General features: G+C 36.8%; 1 non-coding gene across 1 annotated transcript; it reads left to right on the forward strand.

Moving 5' to 3' along the window:
• Nucleotides 1-3,845: 3,845 nt before the first annotated feature.
• LOC148544867 (small nucleolar RNA R71) lies at nucleotides 3,846-3,949 on the forward strand. Its single transcript, XR_015901663.1, has one exon. It is a non-coding gene; the product is annotated as a small nucleolar RNA R71 (small nucleolar RNA).
• The last annotated feature ends 9,995 nt before the right edge of the window (nucleotides 3,950-13,944 follow it).

Genomic DNA, 13,944 nt, shown 5'->3' on the forward strand with positions numbered 1-13,944 from the left:
AAACCGAAATCATACCTTGGCCGATTCCCAAAATGCACCAAACACCAAAACAAAGCCACCAAGCTTGATCCAAAGCCTCAACCAACTCCAACAAACACCAAAGCTCAAACTAACAACACATATATCACCAAAATCAAAACCTAAGATACACAAAACAACTAAACACAAGGGTTTAGTGAAACCTTACCTTACCCAATGAGATTAGGGGTAAAATCCAACAATTATCCGCTACAAGAGATCACCTAAACAAGCAAAACCACAAAATCTACTCAAAAACCAAACCCCCAAAAACGCAGAATATTAGGGTATGAAACTGGGACGTGAGCTTCGGATTCTTAACAGAAAAAACTAGATAGAAAGGAAGAACTCGTCAAGAGCTTCGCGTTGCCACAAACGGCTCGTCAATCGGAGTTCCGTAGCTCAAGTTATGGCTCCCGGTAAGTGGAGGTGAATAGTAACCCACCCTAACCTCTCCTCTCTTCTCATGCTGCGCCCCTCTCTCTCTTTTTGGCATCAAATGAGCTGAAATGCTAATTAAATGAGCATTTATATGTTGGGCCTCGGGCCCGGTTTGGATCCGGTCCAATCTATTAGCATTTTTTGGTCCGTTTGGCCCATTCTGGGCGTAAACCTTTAAGATTAGTGCCCGGTTGTCAATTCTAAATTATTTTTATCCTTTCAAAATAATAAATCAATTTTTTCAAAATCTTATTCTCCCAAAATATGCGATACTGGATAGACTAGAGCCGGTACTCTCAACTTAAGCGCCTGTACGCATTTTTACAAAAATCTTTCGGAAAAGATACATTTTCCAACTCAGAAAAATTCACTGAAATCAAATTTCACATTTATATTTTCAAATTAAAACTTATAAATTTTGATCTATCTTAGGCACTTAAAATTATTATTTTTATTAAAACGGTTTAGCCGGTTCTTACATTCTCCCCTCCTAATAAAATTTTCGCTATCGAAAATTTGAATTACTCGATATATCCTCCTCTAAGCGTTCTACTGTATCGATGCATCCTCTCGCCTTCCGTTGCGTCACTCTGATTATCGTTATTAAGCATCCAAAATTTTCCTTTAAACATATACCAACTTTTGTAACAATTTCCAAAACATTTAAAACAAGTCCATTCTAAACCAGTTCATTGCTAAAGCTTTCTCAAAAGGGTAAAAAAAGCATTTACTCGTAAGTCAAATGCTTGAAATCACGGTTTTTTTAATTAAAAGCTTTTCAATTTGAATCCCTTTTGATAAGATAATTTGGAAACCCAATTCACAAATGAAAAAAATCAGAGAACTCACTTTTCTTTTAAACCATGTAATTTAAACCAAGAGTTCCGACCAACTTTCAAAACCAAGTCATTTAAACCAAAAGCTCCAAACCAAATTTCAAAATCATTTTAAACTTTAAAAGTTTCTCAACAAAATTCAAGACCATACCAGTTAGAAACAGAAAATCATAGTTAAAAAACCACGAAAGCATCCATCGTTATTTACGTTGCCACTACTGCTCAACCGCACCCATCAACCAATATGGCGCAAACTCCACGAACTGGTCCTCTTGAACATGTTGAGCTCGAAACACATGAACTAGGCTAGTCATCCTCACTATCTCTCCGTGAACATGATTGACCTCGTCCGTGACTTGCCATTCAGGCTACTTTTTGACACTAAACAATCGATATCAAGGTGATCACTCTCAATATCTCAAGATCAGTGCTTCATTTATACCCAAAGGCACTCACAAACAAGCCTGCTAGGCATATCAAATAGATATCCTAAATAGCATGAAAAGAAAAATGACCCAGAGTGTGCAACGAAGCACAATCGGTCCATCCCTCAAGCTCACGAGGATAAAGCGCTCTGATACCACTAAATGTAACACCCTAATTATCCTAAGCCTTACCTCTAGCCGTAAAGCAAAGGTTAATCAAAGGTTACGACAATTCTAAGGCTAATACATATTTATATATAGAAGAAAATAATATATTTTAGAAGCCCAATGAAGGATTAAGCACAAAGACAGAATTGCAAAAGAGTGAGACAGTCACACGAAGCCAACGCACAAGATATAAGATATCGATACAAAAGAAAAGAACGTATATAGATATAATAGTATAATAATCATAGGGAACTAGCCGCAGCTTGCGGAGTTTAAGCCGACTAGTTATACACAAAAAAATACAGAGTTTTGGAGTTAAAACAGCTTATACAACTTATCTCTCAAGTAAGCTTCTAAGGCCATAAAGATAAATATACAAAGAGATGTGAGAGTAACTACAACAAAGTCAAACAGAAATAAACCAAGGAGGAACCATACTCTGCTCTGTCACCATATCCGCAATCTCACCGAAGTGGATTTGCAACCTGCATCTGAAAAACAACAACAGCATATGATATGAGAACCGGAGGTTCTTAGTATGGTAACAGTGCCCAATATGTAAGATATAAGTCTCCAGGACGCCGAAGGCAATCCTAGAACTTCACATTAAATACGGATATTCAAGCTTAGAATAAATATAAATAAATAAAGAACTTAAATAATAAGCAGGGTTATCTAACTTAGGGGATTTCTTACTAGAACTAGTCACACCGCTATATCCCACAGCCTTCGCTACCCTAACCTCCGTGCGATCCCATCGCCACCACCTACTTAACCTCCTCAGCACCAGACAAACACAATTAATGCAAACAAGTAATACATAGGTAATAATGATATATCACAATTAATTCAAGAAGCAAGTAAGCATATTATACAATTAGGCAAACTCAAGTAATCAAAGCAAACAAGCACATAAAAGATGCATATAATGAATGCCTATCCTATTGGCTCGTGATATCACTTGTCGGTCTATAAATGCCAACCCGACACATCCTTTCGGATGTTGCCTTTCTGCCACTTCCTAGGATATAGCACCTGGAACGCTTTTGTTCCGAGGATATAGTGACTGGCACACTATCGTTCCAAGGATATAGTGCCTGGCACACTTGCATGCTCATTCCGAGGATATAGTGCCTGGCACACTCTTGCGGCGAAGAAGGAAAACAACAACAACATCTATTTCATCATAAATCATTCCAAGGATATAATGCCTGGCACACTATCATTCCAAGGATATAGTACCTTGCACACTTTTCACATCTAACAAGATCATTATTCCCTTTTAGAGTTTTCAACTCATCATTACTATCATTATTTCAAAATTCCATTTCGAACCCATTAGTTCATCAGTTCCTTAATTCAAGTATCATCCTTCTTTCTCACTCCACTAAGCCCATCCTCAGTACGCCAGAAACCTAAACCTTCGTTTGCTAACTTTTCAAAATGACATCAAATAAATCTCTAAAGTTCTTTCCCAAGTTCTCATACCCAAAATTATGCCCACAAGCCTTAAAATGGTGTCATAGAGGCTTGCAGTCTTGTTGGGAAGGTGAAATAGTTGAAAACAAAGTTAAATTTGAGAAACAGGACGTGTGCGTACGCACAAGGGTGTGCGCGCGCACGCCCAGGAGAAGTTTCATGTACTGGATGCAGCTTGCAATCCATTCATACTCTGAGAAATCATATTGACTTGCTGAGTCAATATTTTGTTCTAAGCCAATATGGCATTCAGAGTATCCATCTCAAGAACTCCTTTCTTCTGAGTTGTCCCATTATTCACAGGATTTCTTCAGAAGTATACATGAATTGGTTATTTGCAACCATTTCAATGAGTTCCTAAGCTTCTTCAGGCATATTCTTCAGATGAAGAGATCCACCTGCACCGTTGTCCAATGACATCTTGGACAGTTCAGACAGACCATCATAGAATATGCATATGATGCTCCATTCTGAAAGCATGCCAGAAGGACATCTTCTGATCAACTGCTTGTATCTTTCCCAAGCTTCATAGAGGGATTCGCCTTCCTTCTATCTGAAGGTTTGGACTTCCACTCTAAGCTTACTAAATTTTTGAGGTGGAAAGAACTTTGCCAAGAAGGCATTGACCAGCTTTTCCCAAGAGTTTGGCTTTTCCCAAGAGTTCTAGCTCTGTCTCTTACAGCAAAAGGAAAAAGCATAAGTTTGTAGATCTCAGGGTCAACCCCATGAGTCTTAACAGTGTCACAGATTTGCAAGAACTCAGCTAAAACCTGATGAGGATCTTCCAATGGAAGTCCATGATACTTGCAATTCTACTGCATTATAGAAACTAATTGAGGCTTAAGCTCAAAGTTGTTTGCTCCAATTGCAGGAATTGAGATGCTCCTTCCACAGAAGTCAGAAGAGGGTGCAATAAAGTCACCAAGCATCTTCCTTGCATCTCCACCATTGTTGTTGGGTTCGGCCATGTTTGTTTTGTCTGCTTTGTTTTTGAAAATTTCTGTCAGGTCCTCTTCAGAGTTTTGTGCCTTAGCTTCTCTTAGCTTTCTCTTCAAGGTCCTTTCAGGTTCAGGATCAGCTTCAACAAGAATGCTTTTATCTTTGTTCCTGCTCATATGATAAGGAAGAAGACAAAGAAAGTATGGAATCCTCTATGTCACAGTATAGAGATTCCTTGAGGTGTCAGAGGAAAAGAAGAATAGAAGAATAAGGTAGAGAGGAGAATTCAAACTTATAGAGAGGGAATGAGTCCGAATTGCTAATGGAGGAGAAGTGTTAGTCTTAAATAGAAAAAGGTGAGAAGGGGGAAAACTATTCGAAAACAAATTTTTAAATAAAACTAAAATTTTTAAAATAATTAAAAAGAATTTTGAAAAAGTGGATGATGGTTTTCGAAAATTAAAAGTGAGAAAGTGGTTAAGTGATTTTGAAAAAGATTTTGAAATAGGCAATCAAAAAGATATGATTGAAAATTATTTTGAAAAAGATTTGATTGAGAAGATATGATTGAAAAATAATTTAAAAAGATTTGATTTTTTTAAAATTAATGACTTGGCTAACAAGAAATTTAAAAGATATGATTCTATAATTCAAATATTGAACCTTTCTTAACAAAGAAGTAACAAACTTAAAATTTTTGAATCAAATCATTAATTGGTAGCAAGGATTTTCGAAAACAGTAAAAAAATGGAAAAGATTTGAGTTTGAAAAAGATGTGATAAAAAAATATGATTTGAAAAAGATTTGATTTTGAAAAATTTTTAAGATTTGAAAAAGATTTGAATTAAAAACAAAATCTCCCCTCCTGTGCCATCCTGGCGTTAAACGCCCAGAATGGAAAAATACTACCCTTTTGGGCGTTTAACGCCCAGCCAAGCCAGTTTTCCTTCTTCACTGGGCATTTTGAATGCCCAGCTTTTTCTCTGTGATTCTTCTGCTGTATGTTCTGAATCTTCAATTCTCTGTATTATTGACTTGAAAAGACAAAATTTTGAAATTTTTTTTTTGAATTTTTAATGATGAAAAACAACAAAATGAAACTAATCATGGAAAACTATGATCAGATAAACAATGCATGCAAGACACCAAATTTAGAAATTTTTTTATATTAGAGACACTAACAAATTGAGAATGCACATGAGAAACAACAAAAGACACAAAACAAGAGAATTTAAAGATCAGACCCAATAAAATCATCAAGAACAACTTGAAGATCATTGAAGAACATAATGCATATATTCGAAAAATACAAGAAGATTAACAGTATGCAGAACACCAAACTTAAAAATAGACACTAGACTCAAACAAGAAACACACATTATTTTTATTTTTATGATTTTATTTATTTTTTTGTAATTTTTCAAAAATTAATTGGAAAAAGAGAAAGTAAGGAATTCAAAATTTTTAATGAGAATTCCAGGAATCATGCAATATTAGTCTAAAATTTCGGTCCAGGAATTAGACATGGCTTACTAGCCAGCCAAGCTTTCAGTGAAAGCTTCGGTCCAAAACACTAGACATGGCCAACGGCCAGCCAAGCTTTAGCAGATCATTACATTCAACAGCAAGATTGATAGAAATCAACAAGCTCTTGTGATGATGAGTTGAAACCTCGATCCAAAAGATTAGACATGGTTTCACAACTAGCCAGACCTCAACAGATCATCATGAAACTCTAGAATTCGTTCTTAAAAATTTTGAACACATAGAATAACTTATTTTTTTTTTAAAATTTTTCGAAAATAAAAATAAAAATAAAAAGCTTAAAATTAAAATAAAATTACCTAATCTGAGCTACAAGATGAACCGTCAGTTGTCCAAACTCGAACAATCCCCGGCAACGGCACCAAAAACTTGGTGCATGGAATTGTGATCTCTAAAACGGCGCCAAAAACTTGGTACGCATGTTCATAATCTTAATTCTTTTTCACAACTCCGCACAACTAACCAGCAAGTGCACTTGGTCGTCCAAGTAATAAACCTTACGTGAGTAAGGGTCGATCCCACGGAGATTGTCGGCTTGAAGCAAACTATGGTCATCTTGTAAATCTCAGTCAGGCAGATTCAAATGGTTATGAAGTTTTGATAATTAAAAGATAAATAAAATATAAAATAAGATAGAGATACTTATGTAATTCATTGGTGAGAATTTCAGATAAGCGTATGGAGATGCTTTGCTCCTTCTGAATCTCTGCTTTCCTACTGTCTTCATTCAATCATTCATACTCCTTTCCATGGCAAGCTTTATGTTGGGGGATCACCGTTGTCAATGGCTACCGTCCGTCCTCTCAGTGAAAATAGTCCAAATGCGCTGTCACCGCACGGCTAATTATCTGTCGGTTCTCACTCATGTTGGATAGGATCCATTGATCCTTTTGCGTCTGTCACTACGCCCAACACTCGCGAGTTTGAAGCTCATCACAGTCATCCCTTCCCAGATCCTACACAGAATACCACAGACAAGGTTTAGACTTTTCGGATCTCAGGAATGGCCACCAATAATTCTAGCCTATACCATGAAGACTCTGATCGTGAACCAAGAGGCTAAGAGATACACACTCAAGCTATTGCAGATAGAACGAAAGTGGTTGTCAGGCACGCGTTCATAGGTGAGAATGATGATGAGTGTCACGGATCATCACATTCATCAGGTTGAAGTGCGAGTGAATATCTTGGAATAAGAATAAGCTTGAATTGAATAGAAAAATAATAGTACTTTGCATTAATTCATGAAGAACAGCAGAGCTCCACACCTTAATCTATGGGGTGTAGAAACTCCACCGTTGAAAATACATAAGTGATGAAGGTCCAGGCATGGCCGAATGGCCAGCCCCTAAACATGATCAAGAGATCAAAAGTGATACAAATATAGTCTCAAAAATGATCAAAAGATATAAAATAAATCACTAAAAGTAGTTTTTATACTAAACTAGTAGCTAGGGTTACAGAAAATAAGTGACTAAGTGCAGATAGTGCAGAAATCCACTTCCGGGGCCCACTTGGTGTGTGCTTGGGCTGAGCGTTGAAGCTTTCATGTGTAGAGACTCTTCTTGGAGTTAAACGCCAGCTTTGGTGCCAGTTTGGGTGTTTAACTCTAGTTTTTTTGCCAGTTCTGGCATTTAACACCAGAATAGGGTAGAAAGTGAGCGTTCAAACGCCAGTTTGCGTTATCAAAACTCGACAAAAGTATGGACTATTATATATTGCTGGAAAGCCCAGGATGTCTACTTTCCAACGCAATTGAGAGCGCGCCAATTGGGTTTCTGTAGCTCCCAAAAATTTATTTCGAGTGCAGGGAGGTCAGAATCCAACAGCATCTGTAGTCCTTTTTCAGCCTCTGAATCAAATTTTTGCTCAGGCCCCTCAATTTCAACCAGAAAATACCTGAAATCACAGAAAAACACACAAACTCATAGTAAAGTCCAGAAATGTGATTTTTATTTAAAAACTAATAAAAATATAACAAAAACTAACTAAAACATACTAAAAACTACCTAAAAACAATGCCAAAAAGCATATAAATTATCCGCTCATCACGTATGCACAGATACAAAAGTTCACAAGTCTGTTTGCTCGCACAAGTTGTGCGAGCGCCCTCAACAGACTGACCTTCCCAACTTGTGCATGCGCACAGGTTGTAATACTCAATTGAGTATGTGCGTGCCCAGGTCGTGCTATCGCTCTCATCAATAAGGCTTTCCCTACTTGTGCTTATGCACAAGGCTGTGCGTGCGCACAGGATTAAAATTTACAGGGTTGTGCGTGCGCACAAGGCTGTGCGTCCGCACATACCAGAAATCACAAAATTCTGCAACTTTGCAGAATTTCAGATTTTGACACCAAACTTTGAATGATCATAACTTCCTCTACAAAAATTCAAATTTTACAAACTTTATATCAATTTAAAGCTCTCAAATCCATCTTTAATTTAAAATAAGTTTCATGCAATTTCAAGCTTTAAGGATCAAGTTATGATCTGTCAAAGTCCACCAAAAGTCTATTTTTATCCAAAAATCTCAAAACCTCAATTTTAACCAACACTCAATCCAAAACCAATTCAAATCATTCCAAACTCCAATTTCCATCATAACTCAACAATTTTGTCACTTTCCACTATTCATACCAAAACTTCCACTCATTACATTATTCTCAACTTCAAACATAAATTATCTAACACTAAAATCAATCCTCCACCAACACTTTCATCAATCATAATTTAATCAATACTAAACATCAAAGTCAATCTCATTTCATCTCAATTTCAATCTCTCACACCATCCTTACCAATTTCAACATCATGATTTATCAACATATTTCAAAAATCACCAACTCATCATAATCCACATCATTTATCAACAATCTCAACACTCACCTTCAATTTACCAACAACATCAATAACCATCATCAATCATCAACCATATCAGCAAACCCTCATCAACAACAATAAATCACATATTCATCATCAACTTTCATACTCATATATTCCTCATACTAAAACTCCATATCATCATCACTATCGTATAAGTTATCCCCAAACATCAAAATCACATACAATTAAACATACACCCAAAGCATTCAATCCTATCTTAAGGTCAACTAGCCTAAGTTTCTAGAAGCATTATATATTACATAAAGGAAACCGAAACCATACCTTGGCCGATTCCCAAAAAATACCAAACACCAAAACGAAGCCACCAAGCTTGATCCAAAGCCTCAACCAGCTCCAACAAACACCAAAGCTCAAACTAACAACACATATATCACCAAAATCAAAACCTAAGATACACAAAACAACTAAACACAAGGGTTTAGTGAAACCTTACCTTACCCAACGAGATTAGGGATAAAATCCAACAATTATCTACTATAAGAGATCACCTAAACAAGCAAAACCACAAAATCTACTCAGAAACCAACCCCCAAAACCGCAGAATATTAGGGCATGAAACTGGGACTTGAGCTTCGATTTCTTACAAGTAAAACCTAAATAGAAAGGAAGATCTTGTCAAGAGCTTCGCATGGCCACAAACCTCTCGTCAATCGGAATTCCGTAGCTCAAGTTATGGCTCCCGGAAGGTGGAGGTGAATAATAACCCACCCTCACCTCTCCTCTCTTCTCAAGCTACGCCCCTCTCTCTCTTTTTGGCATCAAATGAGCTGAAATGCTCATTAAATGAGAATTTATATGTTGGGTCTTGGGCCTGGTCTAATTCGTTAGCGTTTTTGGTCTGTTTGGCTCATTTTGGGCCCAAACCTTTAATATTAGTGCCTGGTTTTCAATTCTTAATTATTTTTGTCCTTTCAAAACAATAAATCAATTTTTTCAAAATCTTATTCTCCCAAAATACGCGATACTGGACAGACTAGAGCCGGTACTCCCAGCTTATGCGCCAGTACGCATTTTTACAAAAATCTTTCAAAAAAGATACATTTTCCAACTCAGAAAAATTCACTAAAATCAAATTTCAAATTTATATTTTCAAATTAAAACTTCTAAATTTTGAATCTATCTTGGGCACTTAAAATTATTATTTTTATTAAAACGGTTTAGCTGGTTCTTACATCAAGCACACTAAAATGAGTGAAGTGCATGTTCTTTTGTGTAATTGTGACCTAGTTATCTATGCTAGTGTGTGCGTTCTAAGCCGCGCAAATTAGACTTCACATACTTGTTTCCTTCATGTCACAAACTTATTCACTCACTCATTTTAGTGATTCTTACCTCATTCCAACAATCTTTACTTCCTTACTTTTGCATTCACTCATCTTACTATCTTATCTTCTATTTTTCACGGATGAGTCACCATATTGATGAGGGAAAATCGATTCCACACAAACTCACCGGCAAGTGTACCGGATCGCATCAAGTAGTAAAACTCACAAAAGTGAGGTCGATCCCACAGGAATTGATGGATCAAGCAACTTTAGTTAGGTGATGAAATTAGTTAAGCTAATATTAATGAATTGAGTGGAAATTGATTGACAGAATGTAAATTGCTAGGAATCTAAACTGCAGAATGTAAATTAACTGAAACTTAAATGGCAAGAAACTTAAATTGTTGAAACTTAAAGAACAAGAAACTAAAAGGGCTGAATTTTCAATTGCAAGAAATGTAAATAACTGAATCTTAAAGTGCAAGAAATTAAAAAGTGTAGAAACTTAAATGACAAGAAAACTTAAATTGCATGAATTATAAAGGGATTTGGGTACTGGGAATCAAACAAAACTGGAAAATGTAGATTGCAGTGAAATCAGAGAAATCTAAGTTGAAGAAATTCAAAGAAAATGATTCATCGGGGATAAGAGATATTATAATCCTTCATGAATCTATTGGGTCTCAACTCCTTTCTCAATCGTATGAGAAGATCTATGGTAGATTAAAATTGATTGGATCTCAATTCCTTGGCAATCCAATCTCTCTAATCATAATCAATCTTGCCAATTCCTTGATCTAATTGTCATGAGAAAAAGTTAAGTGCATATCTCTCATCCATAAGCCACACTAACTCTCAGGATCTCAATTCCTCCAGAATGGTGTTGATCAAGAGAGTAGTGAAAGATAGAGCTCCAATTCTAATGCAAGTGATTCCCCTTCCGAAGCTCACACAAGCATTCACTGAACTAAATCCCCTTCCGGAGTGAGTAATTCAAAACCAAAAAAGAAGATACCCAATAGCTACACAAATGAATAGAGAAGAAGAAGAATTTCATTGATTCATTGGAATTACAATAGAGCTCCTCCCCCTACTGAAATTGGGGTTTAGTTCATCATTGCTCTAACACAAACAGAAAAGTAAAATTGCAGAAGATGAAGAATAAAAAGAAAAATAAAATCAGATCTAAAACTCTAAAACTCTCTAAAAGAAAAACTAAAAGAAAAGCTCTCCAAAAACTAAAGACCGCCCTTGAAATCAAATTTTCCTCTATTTATACACTTTCTAATTCAGTCATCAAGTACTTGGAGTGGACTTTTTGGCCTCTGATGAAGTGGGTCAGGATTTGTACTTTGATGCAGCTTCAAGAGAACGTAGCATTCTCAAAGAGAGCGCAACGCTCATTCACCGACGCGTACGCGTCTCCTGCGCGTGTGCATCCCTTGACGTTTTTACACATCGATGTTTACGCGTACCATACGCGTGCGCGTCGTCACTATCTCCAGCCTCAGCCATGCTTGCGCGTATCATGCATGCGTGCGCGTCCTTGGTAGCATTCTTTAAATGAGTGCTACGTTCATGCCATGAGCGCTCCCACACGTGCGCGTTCTTTGCGCGTGCGCTTGGATGGAAAATTTTCAATTCTCAGCTTCCGCGCCATCCACACGTTTGCGTGCTTCTTCCCAAATGCCCCATCCACGCGTGCGCGTCATATACGCGTGCGCGTCGATGGCAAATCTTCAATCCCAAATTTGAAATTATCACAGGCGCTTGTTCAAAGTGAACGTAGCGCTCTTTTTGTAAACGAGCGCTGATCACACCCACGCCACGCGTACGCGTGGGTCTTCCAAAATTCTTGCCATACGCGTAACCGTCCTATACACGTGTGCGTCGCTAGAGAGCGTAGCGTTCTTTGAAATGAACGTAGCATTCTTCTGCACTGCTTCTTTTTCTGTTTCTTCCTTACATCTTTTCATCTGTCATCAATCAAACATGCAATCAAAGTCTCACCAAATTCATAAGGTTTTGCATCATTCATAATAATCACCTAATTCTTGCATAAATCTCATGATTTTGTATAAAATTAATAATGTTTGATTGAATCAAGATAAACATGAAATTCTACTCCAATCACTTACTTATTGTGCAAGAAAGTGTATGAAACCTAATGAAAACAAGTAGAAATTGCTAGCGAAACTAGCCTAAGATGACTTGTCATCACAACACCAAACTTAAATCTTGCTTGTCCCCAAGCAAGCAGTAAAACATGAGAAAAATGAAAGAAAACAGAAAAGTATATTCATCCTTATTTGAAATCACTCAGTCTAGGTTTATGGGGTTTCATGCAAATTGTAATTGAAGCTCTACTTTTATTAGTTTTCAGGATTGAGATATCCTTTAAATGTTAACCTAGGTGCTGCTATGAAACCTTTATTTATTGATCCTTGATGCTTGATTTTCTTTTGTTTTTCTGCTGAGAAGCTTACACTTTTATCTACAGCTAAGTGTTATGTGTTGCAGCAGCTTTTTAGCTTTGTTTTTCAGTCAACACATATACACCACAGACACTTGGCTTACAATTCATCTTAGGAACATTGATGCCCAGCACCTCTTTGGGTTACTAAATGCTTTGTGACTAGGTTGCTCTTGACAGTGGACTTTCAGTTGATAATCCCGGATTAATTAACCCAAGTTACCAAGTTTTAAAATACTCCTTAGAACCTAATTGTCCAAGCAGATCCTAGCACAAGAAGCACCACAAGAATATGTCTTAAGGTCCAAGCTATTGGTGTCTAGCCTTATTATTTGTTTCTTTCATTTTTGTTGCTAATTCTTGGCTTTTCTTCTTTTCCTTCTTACTCTTTCTTTTTCCAAGGATCTTTATTCATTAAGAGTTCACAAACAGTAGCCTAGTTTATACTATAAAAGAAAATTCTAACCCTTATCCTTTATTAGTGAGCTCACTTAAACAATCAAACATATATACCACCACTGAACTTTATTCTCATTCCTATCAGATTGGACAATTTCACTTCTGTTTTAACATTTTCTTTTATTTAGGCAGAGGGGAACAAGACATAAATTCAAATAGATGTAGATGAAGCAGACATTCTGGCTAGATCACTTAATTGAAGAATAAAATGATAGTAAACAAATAGAATGTAGACCAGGGTAAACTAATCAGAAAGGAGGTACAATTAGACTTCCAACTAAAGCGCTTCAAGGAATAAACAATTGAGTAACAATACATCCTTTTGGCATCTTCTTGCTTATTCCTTCATCATCCACCTTAGCTTTTGTGCTTTCCTTGCTGATGATGTACGATCCTTCCAAAATGTTGAATGGTTTTCTGCAATGATATTGGTAGTTGCTTGTCCCCCAAGCACTTGAAAAATGGTTAACATGCCTGAATGTTTGTAGGCTTTTGAACTTACTTTAGTGTGTGAACCAAACTTAGTTCCTTGCCACTGTCTGTTATGCATTAGATTAATTGCATACATGAAACCTTGTGCTTTATTCAAGAAAATAGATTATGAACTAGAAACTCGACAAGTGCTAAGTAGTTTCTCTGATTGTTTGGAGTTAGTGATAAATCTTGCAGAGGGTTGTAATGTGTTATTGATGAAATATGTGGTGGAACACCAAACTTAAAATCACACACTCACCCTTAAATTGTTTTGGTGTGCAATACCAAACTTAGCTCCTTGCAATGCAGAGAACTCTACTTTACTTTTTTATTGAAATAGCTAGGAGAAGGAAACTACCTCTGGTTGGGTTGCCTCCCAACAAGCGCTTGTTTATCGTCATTAGCTTGACGTCCTTCTTCCTTGTTCATCCCAGCTCATGAACACTCTCTTCTTTATTCTAAGATCCTCCCAGATAATGCTTAGCTCTGTGACCATTTGCTGTGAATATGTCCTTTG

The sequence above is a fragment of the Arachis ipaensis genome, chromosome B9, assembly GCF_059453495.1.
Source record: "Arachis ipaensis isolate K30076 ecotype BB chromosome B9, ASM5945349v1, whole genome shotgun sequence".
Taxonomy (NCBI): domain Eukaryota; kingdom Viridiplantae; phylum Streptophyta; class Magnoliopsida; order Fabales; family Fabaceae; genus Arachis; species Arachis ipaensis.